Here is a 15,404-nt window from a genome sequence, read left to right as displayed (position 1 = left end):
AAAACTCCATCCCATCCCCATCATAACCCAAACTTGAACCTGACCCATAGTTACGACTTTAAACAGCACACTCCTTGATTGCACCTCCACTCTACCCCTACTACCCCTACAACCCCCACCAGCTCGGCCGTAGTCATATCAATACCAACCCCATCTAACCACACCAATGATCCAATCCACTACTGCCATAATTTCCATACTCTGATCCCAAGCCCCTTTTTTCCATCAAGTTGAGCATAATAACCCAAACCCCACAACACATTAAAATCCTGAACACCTTAACTGCCACCATTCCAACCTCCACATCTAACCCACTACTAACTCTAGTGATTCTGAAAAACGTCGACAAGTAGGGTGCCTGGCTGGCTCAGTCAGTAAAGTTTGCAACTCTTGATCTCAGGGGCATGATTTCAAGCCCTGTGTTGGAGATCGAGTTCACTTAATCAAAAAAAAATTTTTGACAAGTGCTGTGACCCTCTTCCCTTCACAAGGTGGACCTTCATCCCTTCATCCTCCCCCCTCACCCCGCACCCTTGAGTGTGGACTGGAACTAGTGACTCTTTTCCCCTAAGTAAAAGAATATGGTAGAAGTAACTGTGACATGAAAGACTTCTGGTTCCTTCTCACTCTCTCTCGGAATCACTTGCTCTGTGGGAAGCCATCTGCCGTGTCGTGGGAACACTCAAGCAGCCTGTGGGGAGGCCCACATGTTGAGGCTCTGAGGCCTCCTGCCAACTACCAGTGAGGGAACCATCTTGAAAGCAGATCTCCCACCCTAGTCAACCCTGCAGATGACAGCAGCCCAACTGACTTCTTTGCTGTGACCTCATGTAAGATCCTGAGCCAGACTCCTGACTTGCAGAAACTGAGATAATAAATGTTTGTTGTTTTCAGCTGTTATGTCTTGGGTTTTTTTTTTTTTTTATGCAACAGAATAAAAAGTAATGCAAACTCCCAATACATCAGCTTCAACCCCATATCCCTAACCTCACCCCCCTTCCAAATCCCATTTCCAAATCCATCCCTATAGGAGACGCACCCTGAGGTGAACCCCCACGATCTGCTACCTCTTCATGTCCACACCTTTGTGTCAGTCCCTTGAGTGTGAGCAGATCTGTGGCTTACTTCCAATCAACAGTATATGGTAAAAAGAATGGCATGTCACCCCCTTAATCTCTCCATGGGGTGAGAGATTCTCTTTGCTGGCTTGCAACCATGTTGAGAAAGCTTCCTTTCCAAAGAACTGTGGGTGGCCAAGTAGAGGTCACCACCAGCCAACACCCTGGAAGGCTCTGGAGGCCTCAGCTATACAGTCAAAAGAAAATGAATTCCACCAACAATCTAAGGAAGCTTGGAAGTGGCTGTCCCCTCAGTAGAGTCTCTGATGAGAACACAGCCCTGGACAGCACGTGAATTCTACCCTGGGGAGACCCTGAAATGGAGAATCTTTTTTTAAAATTTATTTAAGGTTTTATTTTTAAGTAATCTCTATACCCAACAAGAGGCTCAAACTCATAATCTTGAGATCAAGAGTCACGTGCTCCACCAGCTGAGCCAGTCAGGTGCCCCCGAAGTGGAGAAAAAAAACTGAACTCTGTCTGCACTTCTGATCTATGGAGATTGTGAGATAATCAATGTGTGTTTTAAGCCTCTAAGTTTGGGGTAATTTGTCATGCAGCAACAATGAACACAATCCCGTTTCATTTCCCACCCTCTCTGCCCTGCCCCCGACTTGGGCTCATGCTCTCTGTAATCGACAACTAAAAATAATAATAATAAAATAGACTTCATTTTTTAGAGCAGCTTTAGGTTCACAGAAAAATTGATGAAAGTCACAGAGAGTTCCCATATACCTCCTACCCCCTTGCTCGCCTCCCCCATTATCTCCATCCACCACCACCCCCAACCCCAGAGTGGGACATTTGGTACAATTCAGGAACCAACACTGACACGTCATCATCACTTTTGCAACTTTCTCTAATCCAAATTTATTTCAAATTTTTCTTAAGAGAAGGCTGTGCCTTTATTGGCCAAACAGGCTACTTGAGAGGGATGAAGCGGCAGGAATGGGTGGCCCGATACCAGGCCTGCTGTGTTTCACAGGCTTCTGGTGATGGAGAACTCGCCCGGGTGGTGGCCAGTCATCTTGGGCTTGATTCCCACCTGGGAAAGGTCTTGCCCTGGGAGACACCCGCCAGGAGGGCCACCACCTCGGGCAGGGTGATCACATCCCGCAGGGGCAACTCAACCATCTGGGGTTTCTCCAGGGCACAGCCCCCCTCTTGGCCTTGCACAGGCACTTTAGCAGTGAGCGCCACTTCCCGCGGGGCGCTGGGCGGGTGTGTCAGGTGCGTCTGGTGCGTCAGGAGCGTCATATGTGTCAGGAGCGTCTGACGCTCATGGGCGGCATCAGCAGCTGGTGGAGGACCACCCTCCTCTAGATGAATTCACATAAGGGCACTCTACTTTCACCGCTTTGCTTCCGCCGTGTTTTCAGCTCTTTGGAAAGGTGAAGTGACCATTTATTCTTTGTATTGTAATTTTTTACTTTTATTTGTTTATTTGAGGGGGGAGGTGGAGAATCCTCAAGCAGACTCCCGCTGGGGATGGAGCCCAAGGAGGGCTTGTCCCAGGACCCTGAGGTTATGACCTGAGTGGAAACCAAGAGTCCTCTGCTCAATCGACTGAGCCACCCAGGTGCTCCTAAAATAACCATTTTTTAAAAAATTTTTTATTTAGTCAGAGAGAGAGAGCGAGAGCGAGCACAGGCAGACAGAGTGGCAGGCAGAGTCAGAGGGAGAAGCAGGCTCCCCGTGGAGCAAGGAGCCCGATGTGGGACTCGATCCCAGGATGCCGGGATCATGACCTGAGCCGAAGGCAGCCGCTTAACCAACTGAGCCACCCAGGCGTCCCCTAAAATAACCATTTTTAAGGTTATTGGACATATGTGCTAAGGGATTCTCAACGGCGAGGCTAACAAGTGTGGATCAGAGATTCGTATGACTAGCTTAAATCTTGTCAAAGACCAGTTCGTTCGTGTATTCATTCAACAAACCTTATTAAGTGTCATATATATATATATAGTTTATAAAGTTCCATTCTTGACTGGGTATTTGATATTAGGAAATAATTAATTCTTCATGGGTGATAGTGGTCTTGTGGTCATGTTAAAAAGAACTCTTATCTTTAAGGAAATGCACACTGAAGTGTTTAGGGATAAAATAAGACTGTATGGGTGATCTTCCCAGGGATCCCGTGGAGAGGCGTTACATTGCTGTCTATTTGTGGCTGTAACTAGTTGCCTCAAATTCAGCACTTTAAGTAATGCTAAGTTACTATCTTACACTCTGAAGCCCAGAAGTATATAATGGTTCTCATTGGGCTGAAAGCAGGGCGTCAGCAGGTTTCTTCCTGTAGGCTCCAGGGTAGAATCCATATCATTGTCCTCTAGAAAGCCTCTAAAAGCCACCCACACTCCTGGGGTCCGGGCTGCTTCTTCCCTCTTCCTTGCCAGCATTGTTGTCCCCGTTGTGCCTTTCTGTTCTATATCTTCCTGTGACTGATGCCTGCCATCATCTTGCACTTATAAGGACCCTTGTGATGTTGTGGGACCACTTGAAAAATCCAGGAATAGCTCCCTATCCTAAAACCAGCTGTTAAGAAACCTTAATTCCATCTGCAACCTAATTCCCTTTTGCTATGTAGCAGAACACCGTCACAGGTTCCAGGGATCAGGACGTGGACATCTTTGTGGGGGGGCATTCTTCAGCCCACCAGAGGGGCAAAAGTGAAACAAGCTTGGACACAAATTGATAAGTAGTAAAGCTAGGGGATGGTCATGGGGGGGTGGAGACTTCATTATCATCATATTATTTTTATTTATTTATTTATTTATTTATTTATTTATTTATTTTTTAAAGATTTTATTTATTTATTTGACAGAGAGAGATCACAAGTAGGCAGAGAGGCAGGCAGAGAGAGAGAGAGGAGGAAACAGGCTCCCTGCCGAGCAGAGAGCCTGATGCGGGACTCGATCCCAGGACCCTGAGATCATGACCTGAGCCGAAGGCAGCGGCTTAACCCACTGAGCCACCCAGGCGTCCTCATCATATTATTTTTAAAATACGTATCCATTTTTGTTCCTTTTTTTAAAAGATTTTGTTAGAGAGCATGCGCATGAGAGCACAAGCAGGGGGAGCAGGAGAGGCAAAGGAAGAAGCAGATTCTGCTGAGCAGGGAGCCCGACATGGGGCTTAATCCCAGGAATCTGGGATTATTTTTTTTAATATTTTATTTATTTATTTGACAGAGAAAGAGAGATCACAAGCAGGCAGAGAGGCAGGCAGAGAGAGAGGGGGAAGCAGGCTCCCCGCTGAGGAGAGAGCCTAATGCGGGGCTCAGTCCCAGGACCCTAACATCATGATCTGACCCGAAGGCATATGCTTAACCCACTGAGCCACCCAGGAACCCCAACTCTGGGATTATGACCCAAGCTGAAGGCAGATGCTTAATGACTGAACCACTCAGGTGTCTCGACTTCATCATATTATTTTACTTTTGTATATGCTTCGAATTTCTGTAACGAAGAGTTAAATGAATAAAAATATTGCCCAGACTTTTTCTACCTCTGTCAGCTGATTTTAGGGAACTCCTCCTCATTTCAGCCCTGCTCAGTGTAGTCTTAAGTGTCGACTCAAGGACAGGGGCTTGTGCAACAGGGGTCTAGCCCACCTGCTTATGCAGTTTATTTGTGTCCACAGGCTCTGCTTGTCTGACCCCAGGTCCATCTTCTGGTCTACCCAACCTAAAATGCTTGAGGGGGTCCAGCAGAAGGAGCTCGTGATTACAAAGTTCAGTAATCATAGTAGCATGGTACTGGCATAAAGGAAGGTATGGGAACCAATGGAAAAGAATAGAGAAGTCAGAAATAAACCTTCTTACATGTAGTCAAATGATCTCTGACAAGTGTGCCAAGACCACTCAATGAAGAAAGGACGGTCTTTTCTTTTTTTAAAAAAATATTTTATTTATTTATTTGACAGAGATCACAAGTAGGCAGAGAAGCAGGCAGAGAGAGAGGAGGAAGCAGGCTCCCTGCAGAGCAGAGAGCCTGATGGATGGCTCGGTCCCAGGACCCTGGGATCATGACCCGAGCTGAAGGCAGAGGCTTAACCCACTGAGCCACCTAGGCACCCCAAGGACAGTCTTTTCAAAAATGATATTAGGAGGGGCGTCTGGGTGGCTCAATGGGTTAAAGCCTTGCCTTCAGCTCGGGTCATGATCTCGGGGTCCTGGGATCGAGCCCCGTGTTGGGCTCTCTGCTCAGCGGAGAGCCTTCCTCCTCCTCTCTCTTTCTGCCTGCCTCTCTGCCTACTTGTGATCTCTGTCTGTCAAATAAATAAATAAAATATTAAAAAAAATTATATTAGGAAAAAGGGATATTCACATGCAAAAGAACAAAATAAGACCTTTACCTTATCCCATGTACAAAAATTAACTCAAAATGGACCAAAGGCCAAAATGTAAGAAATAAAACTATTAAAACTTTTTTAAAGAAATATTTATTTATTTTCTGAAGTTATCTCCACACCCAAGAGGGCTTGAGCTCACATCCCAGGATCGAGTCTCATTCTCCACCCATTGAGGCAGCCAGGTGTCCCTATTAAATTCTTAAAACACAGGGCAAAAGCTTCATGACTTTGGAGTTGGCAGTGACTTCCTGGATGTGACAACAAAAGCACAGACAACAAAATTAAACATAAAATTAAAAAATAAATAAAATAAATACATTATAAAAGAACACAAATAAACTTCCATGCATCCAAGGACACAGCCAACAGAGTGAAAAAGCAGCCCACATACTAGAAGGATATATTTGCATGTCATCTATCTGATAAGGAGTTAATATCCAGAACTCCTCCAACTCCATAAAAACAAAAAACAAATGACCCCATTCAAAAATGGGCCAAGGACTTGAATAGACATTTCTCCAGAGAAGATACACAAATGGCCAATAAGCACATGAAAAGATGTTCCTGGTGGTTGCCAGGAGCTGGGAGGAGGGAGGAATGGGGAATGAGGCGGTTTTGTTTAATAGGCACAGAGTTTCTGTTGGAGATAATGAAAGGTTCTTCCAGGAGAATAGACTGTGGCGATGGTTAGACAACATTGGGAGAGTAATTAATGCCACTAAATTGTAAACGTAAAGATGGTTAAAATGGGAACTTTTATGCCATGCTTGTTTTAGCCACAATCTGAAAAGCTGGCAGTTCCATTTGGTCACGATCCTGCGACCTTGTTTGGGTTGGTCTTGTCTGTCTTGCAGCAGTCACCGGAGTGGCTGCATTACTCCGCTGGGAAGTGGGCAGGACCCTCCCCCTTCCCGGGATCTCTTCAAGAGATCTCCCCAGCAAGGCAGCCTGACCTATTTTATGGTAGCCCAGGGCTGCCCAGGGTGCAAAAACAGACCTGCTGGCCTTGTAAAGCTTCAATCCAGAATAGGCAGAACCTCGCTTCCGTCTTGTCCAACTGGTGAAAGGAAGTCATGAGGCTAGATTGAAGGGGCGGGGCCTACACAGGGTGTGACCCCTGGGATTTACCGCTCACTGGGCCTCTGATGAGACGGACTACCATAGCAGCGAACTGTGTGTGTTCCTGCAGCAACCTGCTCCCTAGTTTCCACCCTCAGGATAGTCAGGGGTCCCAGCTCCCCTGGAGGGGATGCTTCAGCAGTGTCCTTCCGGGGGGCTTTCCTGAACGTGTAGCCCAGAGTCCACTCCTCCAACCCTTCCTGACATTTCCTGTGTTTATTTCCTCGTATTAAATCCTTCCTGTTTATGGGGCGCCTCGGTGGCGTGGTTGGTTAAGCCTCTGATTCCTGGTTTCGGCTCAGGTTGTGATCTCATGGTGGTGAGATCGAGCCCTGAATTGGGCTTTTCTCTCAGTGCAGTCTGCTTGAGATGCTCTCTCTCTCTCCCTCTGCCCCTCCGGCTTATTCCTACGCTCTCTCTCAAGTAAATAAATCTTTAAAATGATTGGGGCTTAAAACAAGGAAAGCAGCCTCTCTTACCTTCAGTTGTATTTTGGCTAATAGGCAAACATTGCCATGAGGGCTTATCCTGGTAGCAAGGGATATATTAGTGTTCTGGGATTCTTGTAACAAAGTACCACTGTTGGGTGACTTCAGTAACAAACCTTGTCTGACAGGTGGCCTAGAAGTCTCAGATCAGAGTGTCTTCAGGGGTTGGTTCCTTCCAAAGCTGTGAGAGTGACTCTATTCCCTGCCTCTCTGAGCTGAAGGCAGACATTTAACCAAGTAAGCCAGCCAGGGGTGCCCCCCCCCAATACTTCTATACCTTTTAACAACGAATGATAAACTCTGAAGAAGCCACAAACTCTGAAGAAGCCACGGGACCAAAGTAAAAGGGTTTTAGGCTAGGGGTGGTTAAGTTGCGGGGAAGTGACTGAGAAATATGCAGAGGGAACTAGCTGGAGATAAGGATTATCTTAGAAACGCTTGTTTGAAGAACCCTCTGGGTGCCAACTTTCCATCTTCTCCACAGCCTTAATCTTCCCCCTGGGGTATTTACAGAAGTCCTCATTTCTCAGGAATTTCTGCCTGTGGGCAGATAAAAGAAACTCTGAGAAGGCTTCTTTCTGCCTCTGTTGATACTCATTTGCCTCCAGCTCAAAAAAGTCCTTATGCCCAAGTGGTATATTTTGGGGTGGCATATTCTGATCCCCTTCATTGATGCAGAACTCCTAAAAATCCATTTAAGAGCGAGGGATGCAGGGCGCCTAGGTGGCTCAGTGGGTTAAAGCCTCTGCCTTCGGCTCAGGTCATTATCCCAGGGTCCTGGGTTCAGGCTCCGCATCAGGCTCTTCGCTCCGCAGGGAGCCTGCTTCCTCCTCTCTCTCGTGATCTCTGTCAAATAAATAAATAAAGTCTTTTTAAAAAAGAACAGGGAATTCTTGGGTGGCTCAGTTGGTTGGGCGTCTGCCTTCGACTCAGATCATGATCCCAGGGTGCTGGGATCAAGTCCCACATTGGGCTCCTGCTCAACGGGAGCCTGCTTCTCCCTCTGCCTGCCATTATTCCTGCTTGTGCGCACTCTCTCTCTCTCTCTCTGACAAATAAAATCTTAAACAGAAAGGAAAGGAAGGAAGGAAGAGATGAAGGGAGGAAGAGAGAGACAGAGGGAAGGAGGAAGGAAGAAAAAGGAGATATTTGGAATCTTGAATGACAAAAATGTTTGGGCAGGGTGCCTGGGTGGCTCATTTGGTTAAGCGTCTGCATTTGGCTCAGGTCATGATCCCAGGATCCTGGGATGGAGCCCCACGTCAGGCTCCCTTGCTCAGCAGAGTCTGCTTAAAGATTCTCTCCCTCTGTTCCTCCTCTCAGTTGGCCCACAAACACTCTTTCTCTCAAATAAATTTTTAAAATCTTTAAAAAAAAAAAGGCCTAAACATCAGGTCCAGTGATTTCCCCAGTTGACGAAGACATCAAGGTGCTGTGGGGGTGGTGTGCCTGGAGAGGGCACGGAAGCTCCAAACCTCTTACCCACCCTTAGCCTTACACCTCTTTTCTGTTTGTGGTTCCTGAGCTGTATCCTTTATAATAAACCAGTCATAGTAACTAAAGTGCTTTCCTGAGTTTTGTGAGTTGTTCTAGTAAATGAATTTAACCCTGAGAGGTAGGTTTCATGGGATCCCCTGAATTTGTGGTCGGCTGGGCAAAGATGTGCGTGGCCTGGGCACGCTATTTGCCACCAGCATCCGAAGCGGGCAGTCTTGTGGGACTGAGCCCTTAACCTTTGGGGTCTGGGTTAACTCTGGATCGCTAGCATGGACATTGAACTGACCTGTTGGACATTTAGTTGGTGGCAGAGAATCTGAGAATTAGTTGGTGTGGAAAAACATGATGTATTTGATGTCACGGAGGAAAAGAAACCTTTCAACCCACAAAATAAGATTTTGAAGAATTTCGGGGCGCCTGGGTGGCTCAGTGGGTTAAGCCTCTGCCTTCAGCTCAGGTAATGATCTCAGGGTCCTGGGATCGAGCCCCGCATTGGGCTCTCTGCTCAGCAATGAGCCTGCTTCCTCCTCTCTCTGCCTGCCTCTCTGCCTACTTGTGATCTCTCTCTCTCTGTCAAATAAATAAATAAAATCTTAAAAAAAAAGATTTTGAAGAATTTCACTATTCTCGATTGCTTTACAATAATATATTTGTCAACTGTTATTATTTACGAAGTTTTTTTTTTTTAAAGATTTTATTTGACAGAGAGAGAGAGATCACAAGTAGGCAGAGAGGCAGGCAGAGAGAGAGAAGGGAGGAAGCGGGCTCCCTGCAGAGCAGAGAGCCCGATGCGGGGCTCGATCCCAGAACCCTGGGATCATGACCTGAGCTGAAGGCAGAGGCTTTAACCCACTGAGCCATCCAGGTGCCCCTATTTACGAAGTTTTAATGTTTCTCATCTTTCTAATCTTTGAGGACCATGCTGGTAAGTGTTACAGGATAGTTTAATATATTGGTTTTAGACCCATCTTATTCTTCTGTTGAAAATAGAATCTTTGCTTCTCTCATCTGTTTCTTCAGAAGATCTTAAGAGGAATTGGGTCAGATCCTTTAAAAATAATCTCACTGGGGGCGCCTGGGTGGCTCAGTGGATTAAAGCCTCTGCCTTCGGCTCAGGTCATTATCTCAGGGTCCTGGATCGAGTCCCACATCGGGCTCTCTGCTCACTGGGGAGCCTGCTTCCTCCTCTCTCTCTCTGCCTGCCTCTGCCTACTTGTGATCTCTGTCTGTCAAATAAATAAATAAATAAATAAATAAAATCTTTAAAAACAATAATCTCACTGGAATTTTGATTGAACTTGTACTAAAATCACGATATAATTTGGATAGAATTCACATCACTATAGCATTCAGACTCTCTCTCCAGGAAAACAATTAGTCCGTCGTGCGTTCAAGTACTCTTTTGAAAGTGTATTTGGGCCTAAGCGGTATAGACAGGATTACTCATAGTCACTGGCCCTTGGCACACGCTGCTGTTTGGTGTGCCAGTTACTAAGCTATTACCTTTTGACTCCAGATCCATTCCCGGGTTCTGAGCTTCCTGTACCTGAGATAGACGCCCTGGTAACCACGCAGCCACTTTGCCCATGGGCTGCTTTGGACTCTGCCAACAGGGGGCGCCAGAGAGACTGTGGAAGCCTGGAGGAAGCAGTAGGGACCGTGCTCCTTCCTGTTTGCTCTCTGCTTCTTTCCTGTCCCTTGCTTTTTCCCATCAGCATCAGCATTACCCAGCACAGCTATTTTGCCCCGGGGTGAGGCAGTTCCTTCCTGTAGCAGCTGCTGGATAGAATTTGCAGTTTTCCCAAATCTTGGACGCCCCCAGAGACCAACACCATTTCACAGTGTGCTTCCAAAGAGAGCCCCAGCCGCTAGTGGTCCCCTGAGCTCAGACATGCCTGCATCAAATGAGCAGTGTCCCCTTCTGTTACCTGAGCTTCGTCCGCTACGGACCCCTCATCCAAATCTTTAGTTTCAGTAATTCTAAATTTTCTCCTTTGATTTTTCTGTCGCAGGGTTAATAGCTGCTTCCTGTACTTAACCACTACCGTGATACCATTGGATTCTCTTTTTGCCTTTCCGTTACCTGCTTCACCAATCCTTTATAATCTAAGTAACATTTATATGCAGTCAGCTCTGTGATGATCATGGTGTGATTTCTGTCACCCGATATACCTTGACTGGCACCAGTATTTGCAACAGGAGGCCGATTCTCAAAGGCAGGGTTTGAGGGGTGGTTTCATTGTTGTTTAGGGGTTGGACCCAGTGAGGAGCTCCTTGCCAATGAGAAATGAGATGCTAGTGATCCGTGGTGTGCGGCGGCATCAAGGTCAATCATATGTTATCACCTGGGTTGACTTTGATGGAGTTCCAACTGGAGCAAGTGACTTGGGAGATCAAATGGCTGCTTCGATCAATCGATCATTACGATATGATGATGGCAACAGGATACCAATACTCGGTGGCTTCTTCTGAGTGCCCGACATGCTTATTGAACAAACATTATAAGCTCAGGTCTTTAAACTCTCAGCTCCAATTATACTTGGAGAGCCAGCTAGCTTCTGTGGAAGCCCCAATAAACAAGGTTAGCAGTACTGAAAATCCAACAGAAATTGTGGCTGTGTGGGTTGCAGAATGACGTAGCCCATTGAACTTAAACCCTCTCCAGGTCTCTAATATAAAGGTTTGGGCATTGAATGGGAAAGAGTGGGATCCTGAGACTTACAGTGGGGATGTCTAGTTGGAGACAGATAAACCTAAGTATCTTGAACTTTCTCTGTCCTACTTTTCCATACTGGCTGCCATTTCATTTCTCCACTCCCCTTTGTGACCAAGGTCATCAGGTCATCAAAAGAGTGATCTATACCTACCATCTCTAAATCATTGCCTCTCCATCCTTCTTTTCTTTTTTTTTTTTTTAAAGACTTTATTTATTTATTTGACAGGGAAAGAGCACAAGCAGGGGAAGCAGCAGGCAGTTGGAGAGGGAGAAGCGGGCTCTATGCGGAGCAGGGAGCCCCATGTGGGACTTGATCCCAGGACTCCGGGATCATGACCTAAGCTGAAGGCAGCTGCCTAACCAACTGAGCCACCCAAGTGCCCCCTCCTTTTTAAAGATTTTATGCCACCCATCCTTTCTTAAGCACAGATTTCCTGGGGCACCTGACTGGTTCAGTCAGTAGAGTGTGTAATTCTTGATATCCAAGTCGTTAGTTTGAACCCCGCATTGGGTGTACAGGTTACTTAAAATCTTTAAAACAAAACAAAAACACAGCCACCCCCCACTATCCAAAATTTCATTTTACACGACTTCATTTTTACCAAGGACCCACATTGGTACCTATTGACGCTAATCAAAAGACATCCAAAGAGGGTTTTTGCTCTTACGAAATGCAAACTGCTTCTCTGCTTTATGCCATTTCTGCTCATGAAAGCTTTCATATGAATGCTCTCTTTTCAGATACCAAGGGGAATCTGTACACTCCTCCAGGCTTTCCCTGCCACCACTCCACTGAAACTACTTTAAAAAAAATTTTTTTAAAGATTTCATTTGAGAGAAAGAGAGAGAGAGATGACAAGCATGGGGGAAGAGTAGAGGGAGAAATAGACTCCCCAGGGAGGAATGATGCAGGGAGCCTGATGCAGGACTTGATCCCAGGACCCAGAGATCATGACCTGAGTCAAAGGCAGATGCTTAACAACTGAGCCACCCAGGCACCCCTGTTGTCTTTCTTAAAAAATAAATATATATAGATTACTCTTTTTGTTCCAATAATTTTCTTTAACTACTACCTCTATGTCAATGGTTTTCAGATTTATATATCCCAGCCTCTCTCCTTAACTCAAGATCCAACAGACAGGATGCCTAGGATGGCTCAGTCAGTTAAGTGTCTGCTTTTGGCTTGGGTCATGATGCCGGGTTCCTGGTTAGTCTCCCTGCTCAGTGGGAACCTGCCTCTCTCTCCTCCTCTGCCTCTGCCCCTTCTCCGTTTATGCTCTCCCTCTCAAGTAAATAAATAAAATCTTTAAAAAAAAAAAAAGACACAGTAGTCCACTCAGTATCTCCTTTTGGGTATCTAGAAGCATCTCTGACAACATTCACATACCAGGTCTTGTCTGACATCCGATCTGTTTCTTTACGGTTTTCAGTATCTGCCCTGTACCTTGGAGGGGGCCCTCAGAGACTGTTCCCCAGCTCTCCGTACCACCCAGCCACTGCAGGAGAGAGACTGATGTGATGGAGAGATGACAGAACATTTCTTCTGCTCCCTCTCTGCCTCAGGGAGCTTCTGTGGCAGTGGCTGTAGCTCTCACTAGACAGACCCGCTGTGGTTCCTCTTCCATCAGGTGACCTCAGTCCCTGAACATCACCACTTCCTCCATTTGTCCTTCCAGCCTAGGAGTGTTTGTGGCTTCCTCCTGATGCTGATCTCTGGCTTCCCTCACCATCCCCTTTTGGCCCCTCAGGTCTCCCATTACCCAGGCAACCACACGTTCAATGCTACCTCACACCTACCTCACCCATTCCAAGTAGTTGCCTCACCCGTTCAGAGTAGTTGCCGTTGGTTGGTTCGGTCTTGATTACTACAGTTGTTCTCCGTGTCAAGAGTGGCTTCAGGCGACAGATCCCCCAGCTGGGGTTCTGGGGTTAGCTGGTTCACCCGTGTGTGCTTTAATGAAATGATATCTTTGCAGGTAGAAAAGGGGACTCCAGTTCTTTCTAGAATATGTTGTCTCTCGGAGGAATGTAGAAGAGGCTTGGGGGCCGACAGATGTGTCGCAATGAGAATAGTTCTTGGACTCTTAACGACCACGTTCTTATGTATACAACATCCCCTCTGGACTCTCTTCCTTTTTTTTTTTTTTTTAATTTTATTTATTTATTTATTTGTCAGAGAGAGGGAGAACGAGAAAGCGAGCACAGGCAGGCAGAGGCAGAGAGATAAGCAGGCTCTCTGCTGAGCAAGGAGCCTGATGTGGGACTCGATCCCAGGACGCTGGGATCACGACCTGAGGGGAAGGCAGCTGCTTAACCAACTGAGCCACACAGGTGTCCCTGGACTCTCTTGTTTAAAATATTATTTAAAGATTTTATTTTTAAGTAATCACTACACACACAACATAGGGCTCACACGTACAACCATGAGATCAAAAGTCACATGCTCCAGTGACTGAGCCAGCCAGGAACCCCTTTGGCCTTATTTCTTCCTCTGTATCTTAGTCAGTTCTGGTTGAGATAACAAAATGCCGTAGGCCAGGCGGCTTAAATAACAAACATTTATTTCTCACAGTTCTGGAGGCTAGGAAGTCAGAGATCAAACTGCTGGCAGATTTGGTGTTGGTTCCTGGTTTGCAGATGGTTGCCTTCTTACTGTGTACTCACATGCTGCAGGGGGAGGGAGAGAGGGAGGGAGAGAGGGGGAGGGATAGAGAGGGAGAGAGGAGAGATTGTGTCTCTTCTTGAAATGGCAGTAATCCCCAGGCACCTGGCTGTCTCATTTGGAGGAACATGTGACTCTTGATCTCAGGGTTGTGGATTTGAGCCCCAACTTGGATACAGAGATTGCTTAAAATTAGAATCTTTAACAAATAAAAAATAAATAAATAAATAAATAAATAAATAAGTAAAGGTACTAATCCCATCATGGGGTTTCACCTTTACAGCCTCATCTAAATCTCCCAGTGGACCCATCTCCAAAAGTCACAGTGAGGATTAGGGCATCAACATCTGACTTTTGGTGGATACAAGCATATTGTCTGTAGCACTCTGTAAAATAAGAATAATTATTCACTCTCTGAAGGTTTCAGAACCCCCAGTTCCCATCATGTTGTGGGTACAAATGAAGCCACATTAATAAACCTCAAATCTTCAAGCATTTAATCTATAAATCAACTAGAAAGAAGTAACATCTTCATAGTAATATCTTTTTTTTCCCCAAAGAATTTATTCGACAGAGAGGGAGAGAGAACACACACAAGCAGGGGGAGCAGCCACCAGAGGGAGAAGCAGGCTCCCTGCTGAGCAAGAAGCCTGATATGGGATTCGATCCCAAGACCCTGGGATCATGATCTGAGCTGAAGGCAGACACTTAACACCACCACCCAGGCACCCCTTTATAGTAATATCTTGTAAGCCATGAAGATAATGCCCCGTTTATTGAGGTAACTTTTCTCAATGATGTGTTTTCTGTAGAGTTCATGACATATCTTTTGTTAGATTCCTAGAATTTTTTTAGCTTTATGTTATCTAGAAAGAGTACCTTTAAAATTTTTTTTTCATTTTCTAAATTTTTATCACTGGCTTACAGAAATAAGTTGATTTTTTTTATGTTTGCCTTTTTTATTTTTTTAAAAGATTTTGTTTATTTATTTGACAGAGAGAGATCACAAGTAGGCAGAAAGGCAGGCAGAGAGAGAGGGGGAAGCAGGCTCCCCGCTGAGCAGAGAGCCCGATGGGGGCTCGATCCCAGGACCCTGAGATCAGGACCTGAGCCGAAGGCAGAGGCTTAACCCACTGAGCCACCCAGGTGCCCCTGTTTGCCTTTAAAAAAAAAACAACACATTTTATTTATTTATGACAGAGTGAGAGAGGGAACACAAGAATAGGGGAGCTGGAGAGGAAGAAGCAGGCTCCCCACTGAGCAGGGAGCCTAATGCAAGGCTCGATCTCAGGACCCGGGGATCATGACCTGCGCTGGAGGCAGACGCTTAATGACTGAGCCACCCAGGCACTCCATTATGTTGGCCTTTAAAAAAAAAAAAAGATTTATTTTAGAGAGAGAGTGAAAGAAAGGTAGAGGAAACAGGAGAGAATCTCAAGCAGACTCCTCAC

This window comes from Mustela nivalis, assembly GCF_964662115.1.
Source record: "Mustela nivalis genome assembly, chromosome: 18".
Classification (NCBI taxonomy): Eukaryota; Metazoa; Chordata; class Mammalia; order Carnivora; family Mustelidae; genus Mustela; species Mustela nivalis.
The sequence above is the reverse complement of the archived record's forward strand: the minus strand, read 5'-3'. Positions refer to the sequence as shown.